Source organism: Paroedura picta, chromosome 11, assembly GCF_049243985.1.
Source record: "Paroedura picta isolate Pp20150507F chromosome 11, Ppicta_v3.0, whole genome shotgun sequence".
NCBI lineage: Eukaryota > Metazoa > Chordata > Lepidosauria > Squamata > Gekkonidae > Paroedura > Paroedura picta.
Window position 1 is genome coordinate 2402299 of NC_135379.1, and position 19751 is coordinate 2422049.

The following is a 19751-nucleotide window of genomic DNA, read 5'->3' on the forward strand; positions in this document are numbered from 1 at the left end:
TGCATTGTGCAGGGGGTTGGACTAGATGACCCAGGAGGCCCCTTCCAACTCTAGGATTCTATGACTGCGAATTTGGACTTGAGTCTCCCAAACTGGTGGCCTGACCATTGTTAGCAGAATGATTCTGAAGACAAAGTAAAGCGGAGGCAGGAATTTTGGCCATGCAGCATGGAAATTCACTTTGACCAGCGGGAGTCAGGCCATCCTTGGTGGGGCTTCTCACGTATCGTCCAGGCCTCACGCATCACAATCATCCCTCAAGGAGGCTTGATAAGGAGACCGCAGACTCAGCGTCGGCGTCACAAAAGCTGTTCCCCGTGGCTTTGGGTTTTGACGGGATTCAACATGACAAGGATCAAGCGAACTGGCTCGAGAGGCGTGGCAAGGCCAGGGAAATTGGACAGAGCTAAAGTGGCCAGCTATCTCGGGACAGGCCCAAACGCTTGGCCAGGGGGGAGCTATTCCGCCTAAAGCTTAACTATTCACCCTAAGGGAAGGGCTTCAGCTGGAACAAAAGCAGGCCTAATGAAATTAAAATTAAGTTTTCAGAGGGTGACTCTGCCGAAGAACAGGTCGATCCAAGGCCAGTGGCATCCTGGAGGCCAAGACGGCTTTGCAAGTAGGAGCCTCAGAGAGGAGAAGCTCAAAGGGAGGTTTGACCACCGAACATTTATACCTGGAAATTCTTTGAGTCCAGGGCCACCTGTAAGACTGAGAAAGTTTGGACAAGACAGAAGCTTCTGTGGGCAAGCCCATTTCTTCCGACTTGCTGGGTCTTCCAAGTGCGCTGGCCTCACACTTGGTTCTGGTGCTTCAGACCGACATGGCCCCCCGCCTGAATCTACCTCCAATCTCTTGTTGGTCTCTCCGGTGCGAGGGGACTCCAACTGGCCTGTTCAAATGAAATCCGATGAATGTACTGATTTTGAATTCGCTCTCTTTCCTGCTTGTTCAGGAGGGCCTTTTGGTAAACCCAGGAGGGCCTTTTGGTAAATTCATTGTAGGTATTATGGCGCTCTTTCTGGATTCTTGCAGCCAAGCTATTGCAGCGCGATACCATTTCTTTCTTTCTTTCTTTCTTTCTTTCTTTCTTTCTTTCTTTCTTTCTTTCTTTCCTTCCTTCCTTCCTTCCTTCCTTCCTTCCTTCTTTTTCTTTCTTTCTTTCTTTCTTTCTTTCTTTCCATTTGTTTGTTCGTTTGTTTGTTCGTTCTTCTTGCGTTGTTTCGTCTTGTGATTTGCCTCAAGTCTCAGCAAGAACAACCCGGCTTTTAATTAACAGCTTGCTTTGGGTGTGAAAACTGTTATTTTAAACATCTTGGTCAGATCCTTGGAGGATAGAGATGAGTTCCAGGTGTGGAGGGGGAGCTCTGCAGCCCCAGATCCCTCCCTCCCTCCGTCCTCCTGCTCAAACCCTTGCTGGTTCGGCCTTTGACAGGGGACCACAGGGAAGTGGGGGCCATTGCCCAGAAGCAGGCCATGGAAAACCGCCCGTTTGTCTCTTTTGTTGACCTGGCTGACCCCAAGCTAGCCTGATCTCATCATCCAATCCCAGGAGGTAAGACAGGTTGTCCCTGGTTTGTACTTGGATGGGAGACCTCCAGGGTTCCTACGCCGAGGCAGGCACTGGGACACCCTTTCGTTTGGTCTCTGTGCTTGAAAACCCTAAGGAAGCCCCTTAGGTCGGCTGCAAACCGAAGGCAAAGCCAGACCAGGGTTTCTCCAGCAGGACTGAGATCGCCTAGAGCAGGGGTAGTCAAATTGCAGCCCTCCAGATGTCCATGGACTACAATTCCCATGAGCCCCTGCCAGCGAATGCCCCTGGCCTACCCCTGGTCTCTGCAGGGCCTTCTGCAGCTTCTTTGTCAATGCCGGCCAAGAAGAAGAGCCCCTCCCCTCCCTGGCCAAGCCAGGAACCAGGTTTCTGTCGCTGGTTCCCAACAATCTTGACTTGGCTTTCCAAGCATCTCCACTTCCTCATCTGCCTCAGTGCTCCATTCGTGGAACCACAATAATCGTTCAGCATAGAACTAAGTCTGAGAACAGGGCACCTTGAAGACCCCCAGCGCTCCACTATGGGGATGGACTGTTTTTGTATTTTGTAATTTGTATTGTGTTTGTATTGGAGCTTTTAATATTGTAACTTACCTCAAGCCTTTGGGGAGAGGCAGGTAAGAAATGTTATTATTATTATTATTATTATTATTATTAGATTTATAGCCCGCCACTCCCTTGCAGCTCGTGGCGGGTACATCTAGCAACAACAACAATTAGCAACAACAACAACTTCTGTGTGCATGCATGCTTGGTCCAATACAATGTGGTGGGTGTCGGTCTGAAGCAGCAGGACAAAATCTGAGTCCAGGGGCACTTTGAAGAATCAACACAGCAGGGGCTCATGGGAATTGTAGTCCATGGACATCTGGAGAGCCACAGTTTGGTCCCCGCTGCCCTAGAGGAAATGTCTGCTCTGCAGGGGAAGCTCTACGGTATTTTGCCCTCCAGGGCCGTTCCTCTCCCCAAACCTGGCTCCACTCCCCCCAAATCTCCAGGTATTTCCCAACCCAGAGTTGGCAAGCCTAATCCAGGTGGGTCTTACTGCACCAATCAGATGTTCAAGTTTTTCACTATCCCGAGTCTCCCAGAGCGCAGGGCTTGCAAGCAGACGATGGGATGAAATTAATGCAAAAGAAATTCCATCCTAACGTCTGGAAGAAGTTCCTGAAAGTTACAGCGGTTCCTCAGTGGAACAGGCTTCCTCGGGAAGTGGTGAGTTCTCCAACTTTGGACATTTTTAAACAGAGGCTGATTCTGTGAAGGCTCAAGGGCAGGGGTAGTCAAACTGCGGCCCTCCAGATGTCCATGGACTACAATTCCCAGGAGCCCCTGCCAGCGAATGCTGGCAGGGGCTTCTGGGAATTGTGGTCCATGGACATCTGGAGGGCTGCAGTTTGACTACCCCTGCTCAAGGGGGTGGCAGGTTACAGTGGATGAGCGAGAAGGTTAGACCCATAGAATAATAGAGTTGGAAGGGATCTCCTGGGTCATCTAGTCCCACCCCCTGCACCAGGCAGGACACTCACAACCCTTTGGTGTCCTGCATAGTGCAGGGGGTTGGACTAGATGACCCAGGAAGTCCCTTCCAACTCTACGATTCTGTGATGGGCAGGACAGGAGGAAAACTCGTTCCTAGATGGTTTCAAGATTTCTGAGCCTCTTTCAAGACTTATCAGTGTGGGTGGCTCTGGCCAGAAGCAGGGAGAGAATCCAGAATCGGCAGAACAGCACTGAATACCTCCCGGGCCGGCTATGCTGGACGGATCGGGGGGAAACATTCCATGCCGTGTTTAATATCGAATCGGTCAGGATTTCTAATCGTCCGCCATAAACCCAGCGGATTATCTTCTCTGCAATCTTTGGGGAAAAGACAAGTTGTTTTTCCCCTAAAACCCCACTCTGCTACATAAATAAATAGCCCCGTTCTCCGAGCGGGGCTTGTTTGGATTAGGAGTTTATCACAGGTCAGAGCGGTGTTGAAGTTGATTTAGCCTGCAGGTGACCCACAGCTGTAGGCGCTGGAAACATCTGGAAATCAGTTCGGCCAGGAATGAGTGCAGCGGGCCTGCGGTGGGGCTGCAATGCCCTGGGCTTCTTTTGCGGGAAGCAAAAAGACAGTTGTTCACTCTGCCGCCCCCCCTGCCCACTCCCCCCCCCCGCCCTGGCTGCATTTTGATATACGGTGAAATCTGGAGAAGCCAAGGGAAGAAGAAGAAGAGCTGGTTTTTTATATCCCACTCTTCCCTACCCAAAGGAGTCCCTAAGAGGCTTATACTTCCCCCTTCCTCTCCTCACAAGATACCCAATGAGGTAGGTGGGGCTGAGAGAGCTCTGAGGGAACAACTCTGCAGGAACAGCTCTAAGAGAACTGTCACTGGCCCAAGGTCACCCAGCTGGCGGCAGGTGGAGGAGGAGTGGGGAATCAAACCAAGTTCTCCATCACTCTTTAATCTCTACCCCACGCTGGCTCTCAAATAAAAAGAGTTGTTTTTTATCCCCTGCTTTTCAGTACCTGAACGAGCCTCAAAGCAGCTTACAATTGCCTCCCCTTCCTCTCCCTACAACAGCTGAGAGTTATAACAGAACTGCTGTATGAGAACAGCTCTAAGAGAACTGTGACTAAGCCAGGGTCACCCAGCCTACCTCCCAGAGTGTCCGTTGTGAGGAGAGGAAGGGGAGGCGACTGTGAGTCCTTTTGTTTTGAGACTCCTTCAGGTAGTAAGCAGCAGGGAACAAAACGCAGCTCTTCTCATTTGTGTTCTTTTCCTTTGCCCGGCTGTAGCTGTTCTGCTCACTGGATTAAGGGCTCCTGCAGGTGCCTTCTCTGTGGCGGCCCCCACCTTGTGGAATGGCCCCCCTGCGAGGGTGGGGGAGGCTCTCTTTCTCCCGGCTTCCCACAAGACCTGCCAAAGGGAAGTATCCGAGAGGGCTTTTCCACACAGGCGACAGAAGGCCCCGTGAAGTTCCTCCGATCAGTTGTCTGGGGCTGCCGTCTATGGGGCTTGCTGGCATTTGGATCCTGCTGTGCAATTTGCCCTCATTTAACATGTCGTGGGAACACTTAACGGTTGACATCAGTTCTGGGTTCCAGACTTCGGCTTGGTTCTGCAGCCCAAATCCTAGCCCATTGCTTATCGACCGTCCCCATCCTGGCGGTTGTGGGGTTTCCACCCTGTGTTGTCGGGGCCTGGTCGTTTTGGTCTCTGGCATGGAGAGCCCCCATCTTGCCGTGCCCCCTCTGAAGATGCCACCATTACTGGCAAAATGTTAGGGGCTAAAACTACCAGACTACGGCATCATAGCCTGGAAAACCCACAACAGCCAGTTGCTTCCGGCTGTGAAATCCTTTGAGCGTTCATGACCCACATCCTGGCCATTGTCTTACAGACTCAGACTCCTAGAGGGGGAAATGGCCATGGAGGCCATCTAGTCCCACCCCCTGCTCAATGCAGGATCAGCCTCAAGCATCCAGGAGAAGGATCTGTCCAGCCGCTGCTTGAAGACGGCCAGTGAGGGGGAGCTCCCCACCTCCTGAGGCAGCCCATCCCACTGCTGTACTAGACTCCTAGAATCCTAGAGTGGGAAGGGGCCATGCAGGCCATCTAGTCCCACCCCCTGCTCAGTGCAGGATCAGCCTCAAGCATCCAGGAGAAGGATCTGTCCAGCCGCTGCTTGAAGACAGCCAGTGAGGGGGAGCTCCCCACCTCCTGAGGCAGCCCCTTCCACTGCTGAACTAGACTCCTAGAATCCTAGAGAGGGAAGGGGCCACACTGGCCATCTAGTCCCACCCCCTGCTCAATGCAGGATCAGCCTCAAGCATCCAGGATAAGTGTGATCCACCTGGATCCAAGCCAGACAGGTGGACGATAGCCAAATAAGCAATCAATTTTCGGTGCTGGTAGACCTTTGAAAGCTGCAATCTCGGGCTGCAATTATTCCACACAACAAGCAGAGACATCTAGTGGTGCGAGGAAGTGCACCAAGCAAGTCTTATTTGGAGCAAAACAGACCAAATCACCAGCCGCCTGCCCCCCCCTCCTGCCCGCCTCCTCCCTGCCTCCGGTACGCAGGAATCTGGAAGAACCAGGTGCAATCAAATCCCTCAGAAGCTTTGCAAAGCTGTGATACAAAAAACAATTCAGGCAACCGTTCAACAGGTTAGTTCCAACAGAAGCCCACAGGAAGGACGTAGATAAAATTGAAAGGGTACAGAGGAGAGCGACGAGGATGATCTGGGGCCAAGGGACCAAGCCCTATGAAGATAGGTTGAGGGACTTGGGAATGTTCAGCCTGGAGAAAAGGAGGTTGAGAGGGGACATGATAGCCCTCTTTAAGTATTTGAAAGGTTGTCACTTGGAGGAGGGCAGGATGCTGTTTCTGCTGGCTGCAGAGGAGAGGACACGCAGTAATGGGTTTAAACTTCAAGTACAACGATATAGGCTAGATATCAGGAAAAAAATTTTCACAGTCAGAGTAGTTCAGCAGTGGAATAGGCTGCCTAAGGAGGTGGGGAGCTCCCCCTCACTGGCAGTCTTCCAGCAAAGGTTGGATACACACTTTTCTTGGATGCTTTAGGATGCTTAGGGCTGATCCTGCGTTGAGCAGGGGGTTGGACTAGATGGCCTGTGTGGCCCCTTCCAACTCTATGATTCCATGATTCTATGAAGATCCAACAGACCCCCATTTTGCAAGGTATAATTGAGGGGAGACAATGTGATAACACGAGGTCTCAAGGATTTGCCATTTCTAATTTTGAATTTCAAAATAGTAATGTTGCCTGAATTAGTTTTTTGTATCCCACTTGTGGAATTGTATTATTCTACACAAATTTACAATATTGATTGGTTATCATGACTGCCTTCCTGCTAGTGACCGTTCTTCAGTTTTGGAAGCATTATTTACCAGACATTCAGAGACCCGATTGCACAACCCACCTGGAGGTTGGCAACCCTAGAATAGAAGCCTTGTTGCTATGGGGGTAGAGCCCAGAATTGGCAGGATTTAGGGAGGTGGAACCTCAGTGGGATCATTGGAGGCCCTAGAGCTCACCTTCCAAAGCAGCTGGCCATGCCTGGAGGTTGGCAACCATCTGAGAATGGGTGCTTGTACTTGTCAGGGTCAGAGTCCGCCCCCCCCCCCCCGCTGCAGGCATCAGGGTCCCGGGAGCCAAGTAAAGCATGCGGCAGGCAGCAAATTGCAATTTCAATTTCAATTAGCATGTGCGCTAGACAGCAAACAGGTCTGTGGCCTGTGAATCATTGCTAGCAGCACATGACCGGCCGGGGCCAGGGGTCAAGAGCGAACAAACGGAGCGTCACCCTTCCCCTCCCCACCCCACCCGCCACTCCGCTTCTCAGGCTGATTCCAGAGGTGGAAGAAGATAGATTTTGGTGGGCAGCTGTCTTGGTCTGAAGCAAGAGCACAAGGATGGAGGCCAGCAGCACTGTGAAGTTCAAAAAACTTTGGATGAAGAAGAGTTGGTTTTTGTACCCCGCTTTTCTCTACCCAAAGGAGTCTCAAAGTGGGTTATGATCACCTTTCCTTCCTCTCCCCCTGTGAGGTAGGTGCTGAGAGCACTCTGACAGAATTGCTCTCTAAGAACAGCTCTAACAGGACTGTGACTGGCTGAAAAGCACCAACCTGGCAGCATGTGGAGGAGGAGCGGGGGAATCAACCCTGGCTCTTGAAATTAGGGGCCGCCACTCTTAACTGCTACACGAAGCTGGCTGTCTGGCACTCGGACTCTCAAAAGCTCAGCCGCTGAGAGCCTCGGGTCTGTCTCCAGGGTTCTCTGGAGCTGCAGTCTAGCTCTTTGGCAACATATCAACACAGCTCCCCTCCGAAACCGGCTCCCGTTTTATTTCACATTCTGCCGGAGGCCTCGTTTTCCACTGGAAATGAGGACTTTTGAACTTTCTGCCGCTTCTCTTTGAAACGTGGGAAATCCTTGCTTCAGAAAAGAAGACCATTGGGGGGTGACTCCTGACCCATCTGGTCACTGGCCGTGCCCCTGGGGAACCCCCCTCCCAATTCTGCCACCCAGTGAGAAAGCTTCCCCCCCTCTCCTTTTGACATGACAGCTTCAAGAGCCCCTCCACGGAGGACGTTGAGAAGGGAGGCCTTCCTGGCTTCCTTCAGCTTGACAGAGCCGGCTTTCCCAGCGCCTGCTCAGAGCCCACGCTCAGGCTCCCGAGGAGAAACCCTCCGTCTCCCGGGGTCTCTCTCGGGGAACACGCTGGGCGAGAGATTCCACAGGCTCTCGCCAGGCGCTTTGAACTGGTGACGGTCAAAGAGGAGGCTGAGGTCGGGGTGACTCTCCCTGAGGCCTTTGGAAGGGAATTGGTGCCCTTGGATTAACCTTGGTCTTCCCTGGAAATGGGTGATGTCAGAAGAATTCGACCAGCCGAGGCCACAAGGCCCAGAGCAGGTTTTCCCCGGGTCGGAGGGCTTGAAGGGACCCACTGCTTGGGGGGCTGCCTCGTCAGCTGCTCAGTGAGGCTGGCTGCCCTTGAAAGAGGCACGGAGGGGCTTGCAGGGATTCCTCGTCTGCTGGTGGGAGGCTAACCCGAGCTGGTGCTTTTTCCATCTCTCGTTTGGATCTGCTCCATCTGAACACTTCAGACTGGCCAGGGCCGGCAGAAGGAGAGGAAAGCGGGCTACCTCCCCAGTCGGCATTCAGTCTGAGATGATGCACATCTGTAGTCTAAGACAACGCTTCCCGTTCACTCGCTCCATTCTGACTGAGAATCGTGACCAGTTTTCTGGTGACCTCTCTGCATTATCCTGTTTTCCCTCCTGTATTCCCATCTGGTTATCAAGTCTGATGTGAGGCCATTGAAGAAGAAGAAGAAGAGCAGGTCATTTCTACCCCACATTTTATTACCCGGAGGGGATTCAAAGCATCTCACCATCACCTACCCTTCCCCTCCCCACAACAGACAACCTGTGAGGTGAGAGAGGGGCGGAGAGAGCTCTGAGAGAGCTGAGACTGCCCCAAGATCATCAGGTGCGCTTTGTGTGTCTTGGAGCGGCTTACAATCGCTTCCCCTTCCTCGCTCAACCCCTGTGAGGCCGATAAGGCTGAGAGAGCTCTGAGAGAACTGTGACTCACCCAGGGTCACCCAGCTGGCTGGCTGTGCAGGAGGAGTGGGGGCATCGAACCCCGTTCTCCAGCTAGGAGGCTGCTGCTCTTAACCACGACACCAAGCTGGCTCTTCCATCACGCTGGCTTTTGATGCAACCAGAGACCTCAGTACATGGATTTGTAAAGGGCTGTGAAGAGTTCCAAGGGACACTGTCCCTTTAAGGGCAGGATTCAAATCTAGTAACAAAGATTGAAGAAAATCTCCAAAGTATCGACTTTTGAGGATCAAAGCTCTCTAAGATAGAGCTTATGGCTGCGGCCAGGATATGAACACAGAAGAAGCCCCTTCTGCAAAAAAGGAACATCCGATGTGACCAGTATACACTAGCCCACCCCAATAAGGTTTTTAAATATAATTTAAGTTTAAATTGAAATTGCGGTTTTTTAATTTCTGAAATGTACGTTATTATTGTTCCCTGCCCCGAGCCACTTGGGAAAGGCAAACTATAACAATAAGATCATCGGTATTATGGCAAGAATTAACATTATTACCATAATTAATACTATAATCGTTAATATTATTAATAGATTGATGATTAATACTGTTACAATAAAATCATAATCATCACAACTGCAGCAATATGTTTCTCCTTTCCTCTGATTGCTGGGGGTTTGTCTCAGGCCTGTCCGGATCCCAAGTTTTAACCAATTTCGTGAAATTGGGGTGCCCTCTGCATAGCAGCACAGATCTGCTGGCCTGAGCTGGGATATGATGTGGCCCATTACGGTTTCCCTGAGGGATCCACGCAGAGTCTCAGTGAGGAGGGAGGAGGAGAAAGGCAAACAAGTCAAACAGATTGATCTTTTCCTACCTGGCGGCTGTGGGCTGCCTCTCGCCGCAGAAATGCCAGAGTCCTCCGGGCTAGGAGCAAACCCTCGTCTAGCCCTGCAGGCCAAATCTGTCGTGGAGATCTGGTGCCCCCTGCTGGCCTGCGGTGCACCCGGCCTGGCAACTTGGTGGCTTTTGTTGAAGGAGAGATTCCAGTGGGTCGCCGCGTTGGTCTGAAGAAGCACAACAAAACCAGAGTCCAGCAGCACCTTTAAGATCAATCAAGGTTTGTTCAAGGCGTGAGCTTTCGAGTGCTTGCACTCGAAAGCTCACGCCTTGAATAAATCTTGGTTGGTCTTAAAGGTGCAACTGGACTCTGGTTTTGTTTAAGGAGTTGCCAAAGGGCTGCCTGGAGTCAACTGGACGTTGAGGGTTTTGCCAGGAACTGTGGCTGGCGCCTTCAGAGGCAGGACAAGTTGGCACGGAGTGGACCCCAGCCTGCATTGTCCGGCCCCTAAAGATGCCAGCCCAGGTCCCTGGCGAAACATCAGAGACCAAAGCTACGGCCACACAGCCCAGCCCAGAATAGTTCATTAATTTTATATATTTATATTCCACAATTCCCTAGAGGTTCAGATCATAGAAAGATAGAATATTAGAGTTGGAAGGGGTCATCCAGGCTATCTAGTCGGACCCCCTGACTCAATACAAGATCAGCCTACAATTGCCTACCCGTCCTCTCCCCGCAACAGACCCCGTGTGAGGTAGTTGGGGCTGAGAGAGTTCTGAGAAAACTGGGACTGGCCCAAGCTCACCCAACAGGCTGCAGGTGGAGGAGGAGCGGGGCATCCAATCCAGTTCTCCAAATTAGCGGCCGCCACCCTCAACCAGGACACCATGCCGGGAGGGGTGGGTGGCTTTGGGGAGGGGTCGTGTCACAGTGGTGGAAGGTCCCAGGTTCAATGCCCAGCGTCTCCAGGTTCAAAAGGACCAGGCGATGGGAAAGACGTCCCAAAAAGAGCTTCAGTTGAGCCTGATTCAGCACAAGGTGACTTCCCATGTTTCATGTGTGCCTCTTGCCACCAGGAGGCAGCATTGCTTCGTACTAGGCTGCCTTCTCTAAGCGCCAGCCCCACATTGACAGGAATTTCCCCAGCCCAACATAGGCAGCCCAACCCATTCCGAAAGTCAAAAATCAGGATCCTGCTAAAGTTCCACTTGCCCACAGTTCCTTCCTGACCCGTCTGCTCCAAGTCCATTTGAAAAGGCCAGAATTGGGACACGAACCCTTCCACCCGGCTGCACGGGGACATGAGGACCTTGGCCCCCGCGTCACTGGAATGGGAGCATTGTGTTTTCCAGGGAGATGCAGCTGAGCTCTCTGACCTCTTCCCTGCAAGAATGGAGGGGATTTGAAACTTGGATCCATTTAGGGCCCAGTGGGTCTGCATAACCATTGTACCTACTTGGCTACATATTTTATATTATTCGATGCTTCCTGTGATGTGCCCAAGGTCACCCAGCTGGCTGCATGTGGCCGCACAATAAATAAATGATAAACTGCCAGGGGAGAGCCTTCTTGGGGAAGGGGGGGGGGCTGTGACCTCTTGTCCTCTCTGTTTGCGGAGGCTAAAAGGAAAAGAGCTCCTGTGAAAAATTCCCTTTTTTTGCAATTCAAATTGGGGATCTCTCCTCCTCTTTCCCTGCGACTCCTTGGTGGTGTCTGGGGGGGGGGGGGGTCAAGCAGCCTTGCATCTTTTGAACGCAGGTCCCTTCTGGAATTCAACTGCCAGGTTTGGTAGCCTCCAGGTGCAGCTTGGGCATCTTCCAGAATTAGAACTAGGGGGAAAGGAAGGGGGCTTCTACGGCATTATCTCCTGCATAGGTCAGGATTTCCAGCCTCCAGTTGGGCTTGGAACTCTCGTGGAATTAGAGCTCATCCCCAGACTCAAGAGATCAGTTTCCCTACAGTCCTGAGTCTTTGAGAAAGGGCGGAATACAAACTGATGCCTAAATAAAGGGGCTGCTTTGGAGGGGGGACTCCCTCACATTAGACTCCACAAGGCCCCTCCCTGCCCCAAATCCCACCCTCTCCCGGGTCCACCCCCGAAGTCTCCAGGTCTTTCCCAACCCAGAGTTGGCAACTCTGGCTTAGAGCTCTTCTTTCCCTCCCCAGGCTCCCCCCCCCCAAACCTCTGGGATTCCTCAAGGGGGAGAAGGCAAAGTTGTTCTTTTGAGATGCCCAGGTGCACACCCTCCCATCAGGGCAAGTGCGATCCCTGCTTCGTCATCCAGCCCCAGTCACGAACGGCCTGCTCATGCCAGGCCCCGCGGGTCAGACGGCGCATGGCACAAAGCCCCAAGAAGGCCGTGGCCCTTTGCCAGGCCTCAGAGGCCTCTGCCACCTGCCCGCCCTCTGACACCACCTGGCTGCCTTCTTTCCCACTGTCTCCTTGACTTGCCCGGTTTCTCCCCTCCAGATCCAAGCCAGGGGCTTCTAGAGGGGGGCAGGCGGGAAGGAGGTGCACCCCGGGTGACTGTAGCAGCTGCCACCACCGCCAGCTACCACAGTCACCTGATCCCGCAGCGACTCCATTCCAGGGCTCCCATGGGAATGACGGCGGAAGTGGATTAAAATCCGGACTTCCCCTTGAAGGCCTGGCTCTTTAACCGCATTCGTCTCGAGCATGACGGTTTAATCTGCCGCCATCAGAGGCCTCTAATAGTTTCACGGGCTTACGCTTTTCCCTCCGAGAGTCTCTGCACAGGCTTCGCGCTAAGGAGATATGCGCAGGGCGGCGGCAGATAGCGAGGCCGCTCTGCCACCGCTAGCCGAGCTGTCAAAATTTTCCACCCGGCACGGCCGTCCTCACGTCGGAGCCTCTGTGCCAAATGAGATGTGACAGGTCATTTCAGTCTGGCGGATTCCCCGGACGACTTTGCTCGGCTGCAGTGAAAAGGAATCCGACGGCAGGCCCTGCGCCGTCCTGGGCCGAGGGACTTAGCAGCCCGGACGAATCAGAAGGGTTTATTTCTTCCCCGGTTCCTTAATCATTTGCAGCCATCCACCATGAGGCTTCGTTCCACCCGGAGAGATGTCTTTCAGAGAGGCAGTGTTTTTTTTTTCTCTTGGGGGGAAAGAAGCGTTGCTGAACAGCTGCCAGCCTTGGGGAGAGCAGTGCTCTCATCGAACGAGGGGAAAAAATTGGCTCCTTGTGCGCCCAGCCACGATGATGCACCGCAGACCCCTCTTGCAAACTAGTTTGCCAACCGCTGGACGGGTGGGCACAGCGAGCAGAAACAGAAGCCCCCTGGAATACCGTTCTGGTGGACAGGTACAAGCAACCGGGGAGATTTCCAGGTCAGCAACAATACGGGTCAGGTGGAGCCACTCCCTCCACCCCCCCCCCCCCACGAAACATCCTTTGGCAAGGCAGCAGGAAACAAATCCCTTGTTTTGGGGGCTGGTTTTCAACACTCCTTGCAAGTCAAAACGGGGCACCGCTTGGGATGCCGTACAAAGGGATGTCCAACTGCAGCTCTTCCCCTGAGCCAGGGACTCAGACCAAGGTCTTTCCCCGCTCCTCCTGCCTGGTCCTGTTAACTGGAGATGCTGGGGATTGAACCGGGGACCTTCTGCATACCAAGCAGAGGCTCTGCCCCTGAGCCATGGCATACTCAGGCCAAGGTCATTCCCACCTCCTCCTGCCTGGTCCTTCCACCTGGAGATGCCAGGGATTGAACTAGGGACCTTCCGGGTGCCGAGCAGGGGCCCCTCTGCTGAGCCACGGCCTCTCCTCCAACAGTTCCCCGGGGGTCATCCCTGCCAGCCTGGATCTGGGTCGGGTTCCCCCTTGGCCCTGCCTCGCCCCCTCTGTGACATCCCCCGTTCCCCACTTGGTAATCATCCTGCCAACACGGTCTTTCATCACCACCGGGAGCTCCAGCGGTCCACAGCTGGGCCAGGGTAATGAAGTCTGGGGAGGGGGCCCCAGCTTGGCTCGGTCGATACTTATCTCCCCCTGGCTTATAAACCTCCCATTGTTCGGCCTGGTTCTCTTTCCACCGGGCCTGGCAGGTCCTCCTGCTCCTTGCACTTGCCTCACCTTTCACTTGCTCTCTAAAATGAACAGGGGAAGCGAACTCACGTGCAGGGCGGTCCCCGGACGGCCCGAGGCTTGATTTATTAAATTTGGGGCAAGAGGCCTCGGAGTTGGTGGGTGATGAAAGGTGGATTGGACACAACTGAGCCTCTGGGCCTTCCTCGGAGGGATGCCAGGCACAGATGATGTCGCTGGTTCATTCGTTCGTTCGTTCGTTCGTTCGTTCGTTCGTTCGTTCTTTCTTTCTTTCTTTCTTTCTTTCTTTCTTTCTTTCTTTCTTTCTTTCTCTTCCTCTTCTTCTTCCTCCTTGGTGTCATGGTTAAGGAGGACAGCCTCTAATCTGGCAAGCTGGGTTTGATTCCCCACTCCTCCACATGCAGCTAGGTGACCGTGGGCTAATCACAGTCCTGTTCAAGCTGAACACAGAGAGCAGTTCTGTCAGAGCTCTCTCAGTCCCACCTCTCTTATAGGATGTCTGTAGTGGCGAGAGGAAGGGAAGGCAATGGTAAGCCACTTTGAGACTCTTCCAGGTAGTGAAAAGCACGGTACAAAAAGCAACCCTCCTTCTGGAATGCTAAGAGGATCTGCCTGGTTTTTGGGAGTTACCTGTTGTTTGAGACAGGATGCTGGTCTGGATGGACCCTCAGTAGTCTGATCTTCTGATGTCCTTTTGAAGGCCTCTCTGCCCTGTTACTGGCCCTCCAGAGGAACTGGCTAGCCATTATGTGAGACAGGATTCTGGGCTAGGTGGACCTTCACTGGTCTGATCCAGCAGGGCTCTTCAACTGTTCTCATTTCCCGCTAATACAACTTATCTCCAGATGACAAGAGATCAGTTTGCCTAGAAGAAATAGCTCCTTTGGAAGGTGGACTCTCTAGGGGACCACACCCCATTGAAGTGCCTCCCCTCCCTCAATCCCACCCTCCTCTGGAAGAGACCTTCAGGGTCATCTAGCCCAACCCCTGCACAATGCAGGGAATTCACAGCCTGGAGTCTAGCATCCCCAGCAGTAACCATTTTCACCATGCTGTCTCACCTCTAAAAAAATTATTCACCTTTTGGGGGACTATTCTTCGAATATTTGGAAGAATGGCCCAGTTTCTCCCTCCCTCTCCTGGCCTCAGCCCCCTTTCCTGAGGGCCTGTTCTGGAGTTCATTCACTGACTCCTTCGCCCTTACCCCTCGGGCTCTCTCAGCCTAGCCTACCTCGGGGGGTTGTTGTGAGAATTAAATAGAGGTGAGGAAAACCCCATGAGCCAGTTGGAGAAATGCTCGGCTACAAATGAATTCAGCCATTGCATTTTTAAAATGACGTCCTACAGAATCCAGTCTGCTCCCGACTGGCTGTTCCCCCCTTCCCTAACAGAGATTTCCATGGGCCTTCAAAAAAAAGAAAAAGCTTTATTGAAGCAGGCACCTGTATTGTTCTTGAAAGGGTCTCTCCTTATTCCGTCCCCCACCCACCCCGGCCTCCCTTCTGTCTAGCTGTGAGCTAAATTAAAAATGTTTTCCTGGCTGACTCCCGCACACGCCCGACCGTCAACCGGAGAGCTCAGACGGCACGTCAAATGCCCTGATTGGATCCTAATGAAAACTGGGTTGACAGTCCAGGCCGAGGGGATTGGGGCCATCCCTGCTCGCTGTTCCAGATGGCTTGCAAAGCAACAGCTGCCTGCAAGGACAACCCACCCACCCCCCGCCCACCTGCACCACCTGTAAAGAATTCGGGGTCTTCGGTCTGCTGTGACCTGGTTTGGCACTGGGGTTGATTGACAAATGGTCCACAGGCAGGACTCCTGGAAGCTTGTACTCAGCCACAAATTTTGATTCCGGAGTGTCTCCGTGTTGGCCTGAAGCAGCAGAACTAAGTCTGAGTCCAGGGGCACCTGGAAGGCCGGCAAAGGCTTTTGAGCGCATGCAAAGGTTATGCCCGGGACGGAACCTGGCCTTCCCCAGACTTCACCCCCAAATCTCCCAGAATTCCCCCGCTGGCAAAACTACCCGTCTGCCCTGAACTCTGGCAGCCGACATTTCCTTTCAACTCCCGGTTGTGAACTTTGGGAGCAAAGCTTGTTTGCCTCTCGAGAGCCTTTGGCCAAGTGGGAAAAGGAAGTCCTTCAGTTGAGAGGCAGGAGGTGAGAGGCCCTCGATCGCACGGGACCCCTTCCCCTAGGCAAACAGGCGGCCGATAAGAGCTCGCAACCAGGGCAGAGAGAACCGGGGTGGTCACACCCGGAAGGGCAGCCTCGTGTCCCCTCACCTTGGGTTGCTAGGTCCCCCTGACCGCCAGCAAGGAACTGCCAGATCCAGGCGGGGAAACGCCTAGCACACTGAGGGCGGGGGCTGGGGAGGACAGGGACTGCAGGGGGGCAAAGTGCCCGAAAGAGAGGCATCCGCTTCCTCCAGGGGAACTGGAGGTGAGTTCGGATCTGAGAGGCAACGTGGTGCAGCCAATAAAGAGCAGCAGACTCTGATCTGGAGAGCCGGGTTTGATTCTCTGCTCCTCCTTCACCTGCAGCCAGCTGGATGACCTTGGGCCAGTCCTGGCTCTCTCAGAGCTCTCCCAGCCCCGCCTCCCTCACAGGGTGACTGTGGTAGGGAGAGGAAGGGGAGGTGATTGGAGGTCTCTTTGAGACTCCTTCCGGTAGAGAAAAGCAGGGGACAAAAGCAGCTCTTCTTCTCTGGAGAGGCCTGGTTATCTTGGGCCATTAGGTCAAGGTTCACCGAGCTGCAGCCAACTTGGGGCAGCCTGCACAAGGTTTTCGAGAGGAGAGGAACGCTGGCTGGTTCTGCCTGGTGACCCTGGACTTCCTCGGTAGTGTCCCATTCGAATGCTGCTCAGGGCCAACCCAGCTTGGCTTCTGACATCTGACACAAAAAGGCTAGCCAGGCCCATCCGGGTCATGACAAATCACTCCTGGATAAACCCACAGGCAAAGTCAAAGAAGGCATTTTAAAGCCGTCAGGTGATCCCTTTTCAGCTGTCGAAATTCCTGAAGTCACTAGTCTGGAGAATGAGTATTTTTTAATCCAGGGGTAGTCAAACTGCGGCCTTCCAGATGTCCATGGACTACAATTCCCAGGAGCCCCTGCCAGCGAATGCTGGCAGGGGCTCATGGGAATTGTAGTCCATGGACATCTGGAGAGCCGCAGTTTGACTACCCCTGTTTTAATCTATTGATTTCCTGCTTTGGAGCACAACAGATCAAATTCAAGGACTGGAACACTGCGGAAGGAAACGTCACGGATCCTGACCCCACAGCGACTGGCCTTGAAAACCCTACCAAAGTCAGCTCTGACCGGACAGTATTTCCCACCATGAACTCGCGAGGTTAGGAATCACCACGAACTTCCCTGCATTTCAAGGCGGTTCAGGGCGACTTACACGCACCTTTCCCTTCCTCTCCCCAGAGAGAACCCTAAGAGAACTGCAGTTTGCGAGATCGCCTCTAAGAGACCAGGCCAAGGTCACCCAGCTGGCTGCATGTGGAAGGGGAGTGGGGAAATCAAACCCGGTTCTCCAGATTACAGTCTGCCGCTGTTAACCCCAACACAGTCTTATACACAGCGGTACAGACCACCATGTAACTTTGTGACGCCTTTTGCACGGTGCCACTCTATTGCCTGTGTAGAAAAGCCCTCTGGTGCGGTTTTGCATCACTCGTGGAAAGCCACGGGGAGCGGGAGCCTTCGTGCCCACCAGGAGGGGCCACCACGGATTAGACAGGGACTCGGGCAGTTTTTGATTTTGCCCATTGGCAGGTTGGGCCGTTGCAGAAGGCCCTGTTTCAATGAGTGGAGATGTTGCAGAGGAGCAGATGAAGGGTCTCGCCAATACGAATTTCGTACCAGGATGGGAACGAGTCTACTCTCCTCACCCGGCCACTAAAGCCTTAAGATGTGGGCGGGACCCTGTGGAAAGCGCATGGCTCTCTTCGCTCTGCTCCCCTCCGTCCCCTCACCGTGACTCATGTCAATCCGAAGGTTAATTAAGGTTAATTATCTTCCCTGCTTAGCTACAGGGAAGTTCAAAAGAGTACCGGCAGGAGGGGGGGGTGTGAGGCATCCAACAATTCCTCCCCCCCCTCGCCATGAATCAAATTTTCTTCTTCGTTTACTGTAAGTGGCAAGCATCCAGGCTCTTGCGGCATCAGAGTAAACACTTCTCCACACGAACCGTCAACTTTGTGAACCTGCAATTTCAGATGTGCTTCTCGCGCACCCATTCGCCAAACCTTTCGGACGGGGCAGGGGGGTGGGAAAGGGCCGTTTGATGTCTCCCAGGCTAGAATTAGCACCTGAGATCCTGCACGGCTTTTGCCTTCCATGTTAATAAAAGGAGGGTCCCGACAGACCGAAAAAGGAGGGCGAAATGATCAAGGAGCCGCAGGCCACGTTCGAATCCATTGCTCCGGTTTCCAAAGGGGAGGGGCGATGTGGACTGGTGGCAGAAATCCCCTTTGCTGAGAAGGGGGTGGCAGCGGGACCATCCTTCATGCGTCAGGCCTAGGCCAAAGCTCTCCCGGTGTCCAGAACGTGGCAGTTATGAAAATCATTGCATTTTCTCTACGGAGCACCAGGCCGTCTGCAGCTATTACAATTTATCTCTGGACGGTTGCTTTGGAGGTGTACCCAACTGGAGTCCCTCCCCAGGCAATAGATGGCCCTAGATTCAGAATGGAGCAGCCCTTGTTTCATCAGATCCTGGAAGGTCAGCAGGTTCAGCCACGTCTGCTCCTCTCGTGTCTAGAAAGCTCCCACTCTTTGCTTCCAAGCATTAAGAAGACAGAGATCATAAGCACATTTAAAAGGCCGTGTGGGATCAGGCCAGTGGCCCCTCCTGTCCAACACTTTGTGTCACACAGGGGCCAAAGCCCAGGGGCCCTCAGGAGGTCATCCAGCAGGGCCAGACCTCCAGAAGCCCTCCCCCTGTTGCCCCCCAGGCACTAAGGAGACAGAGCATCCCTGTGCTTCTTGGAGTTTTATGCTCCCCCATTCCCGTCATCTTGAAGAAATTGGGTACTTGACTGCCTGTTTTTCCCCTGGAGGGTGGGATGGAAACACTCCTGGCCCCTTGTGGTGTGTTTGCCCCCACCTGTTCACTCATGACTAGAACAGACAGGTTGAGCAGGTGGGAACTGAGCCGGCTCCCCAAAACCCACCCCTTCCCTGACAGCTCTCTAAGGCTCCTTCCAGTCTGCTGGGCAGGCTCCACCAACTGAAGCTGAATTTCAATAAAACCAGAGTCCAGTCAGGCACCTTTAAGACCAACAAAGATTTATTCAAGGCGTGAGCTTTCGAGGGCAAGCCCTCTTCCCCTGAATTTCAATGTTGCCCTTACAAGACAGCATGACCGACCAACTGCTGGGGGGGAGGGGGTGGCTATTTGGCCTCCTCCAATTTGTCAATGCCTGGTTTATTTGCCGAATCTCACACCCCATCCTCCAGGAAGCCCTGCAGGAAAGCTGATGATTTTCACACCTCGGTGTCTTCAAGGGAAGGGGCCCTTTGACTGACCCCCCCAACCCCCTCGGGCACATTTGTTTTGCTCTCGGAGGGGTGAGTCCCCCTGAATGTGTGGCTGCATGATTTATGGCGGTCTAAACTGGGTTGGGGACTCATGGGAAAATCAGAATGGGAAAGTGCAAAATCTGATCTAACCCTCAATATTAAGAAGACAAATGTATTGTCACAATTACCTCTGAGAGTTTGAAACTGATGGAGAAGGACCAGGAACAGTGGACAATTTAGTATCCTTGGGATCCAGAACAGACAAAGAGGGACAACTCCTAGCCATTGGGGCACCAGGGCCCTGGTAGCCGATACAATTAGGAACATATTTTGTGAAGAGCCAACTTGGTGTTGTGGGTAAGAGCAGCAGCTTCTAATCTGGCAAGCCTGGTCTGATTCCCTGCTCTTCCACATGCAGCCAGCTGGGTATCCTTGGGCCAGTCACAGTTCTGTTAGAGCTGTTCTTGCAGAGCAGTTCTCTCAGAGCTCTCTCAGCCTCACCTACTTCACGGGGTGTCTGCTGTTCTGGGGAGAAGGTTAGGAGATTGTAAGCCGCTTAGAGACTCCTTCAGGCAGTGAAAAGTGGGGTATAAAAACCACCTCTTCTCCTTCAACGTCAAATGGCTCACGGACCACTTTGATTCAGGAGCCAGCTTATCAGATCCCGGT

The 19751-nt window shown here is 53.2% G+C and overlaps 1 protein-coding gene across 1 annotated transcript in view; it reads right to left on the reverse strand.

Annotated features, from left to right (window-relative positions):
* Positions 1-13629: 13629 nt before the first annotated feature.
* The window catches only part of WNT3A (Wnt family member 3A), a 129311-nt gene continuing 123189 nt past the window's right edge, over positions 13630-19751 (reverse strand). Inside the window, exon 6 of the transcript XR_013225624.1 lies at positions 13630-14045. The gene's annotated coding sequence lies outside the window, so the exon portion shown is untranslated. The remainder of the gene's footprint in view (positions 14046-19751) is intronic.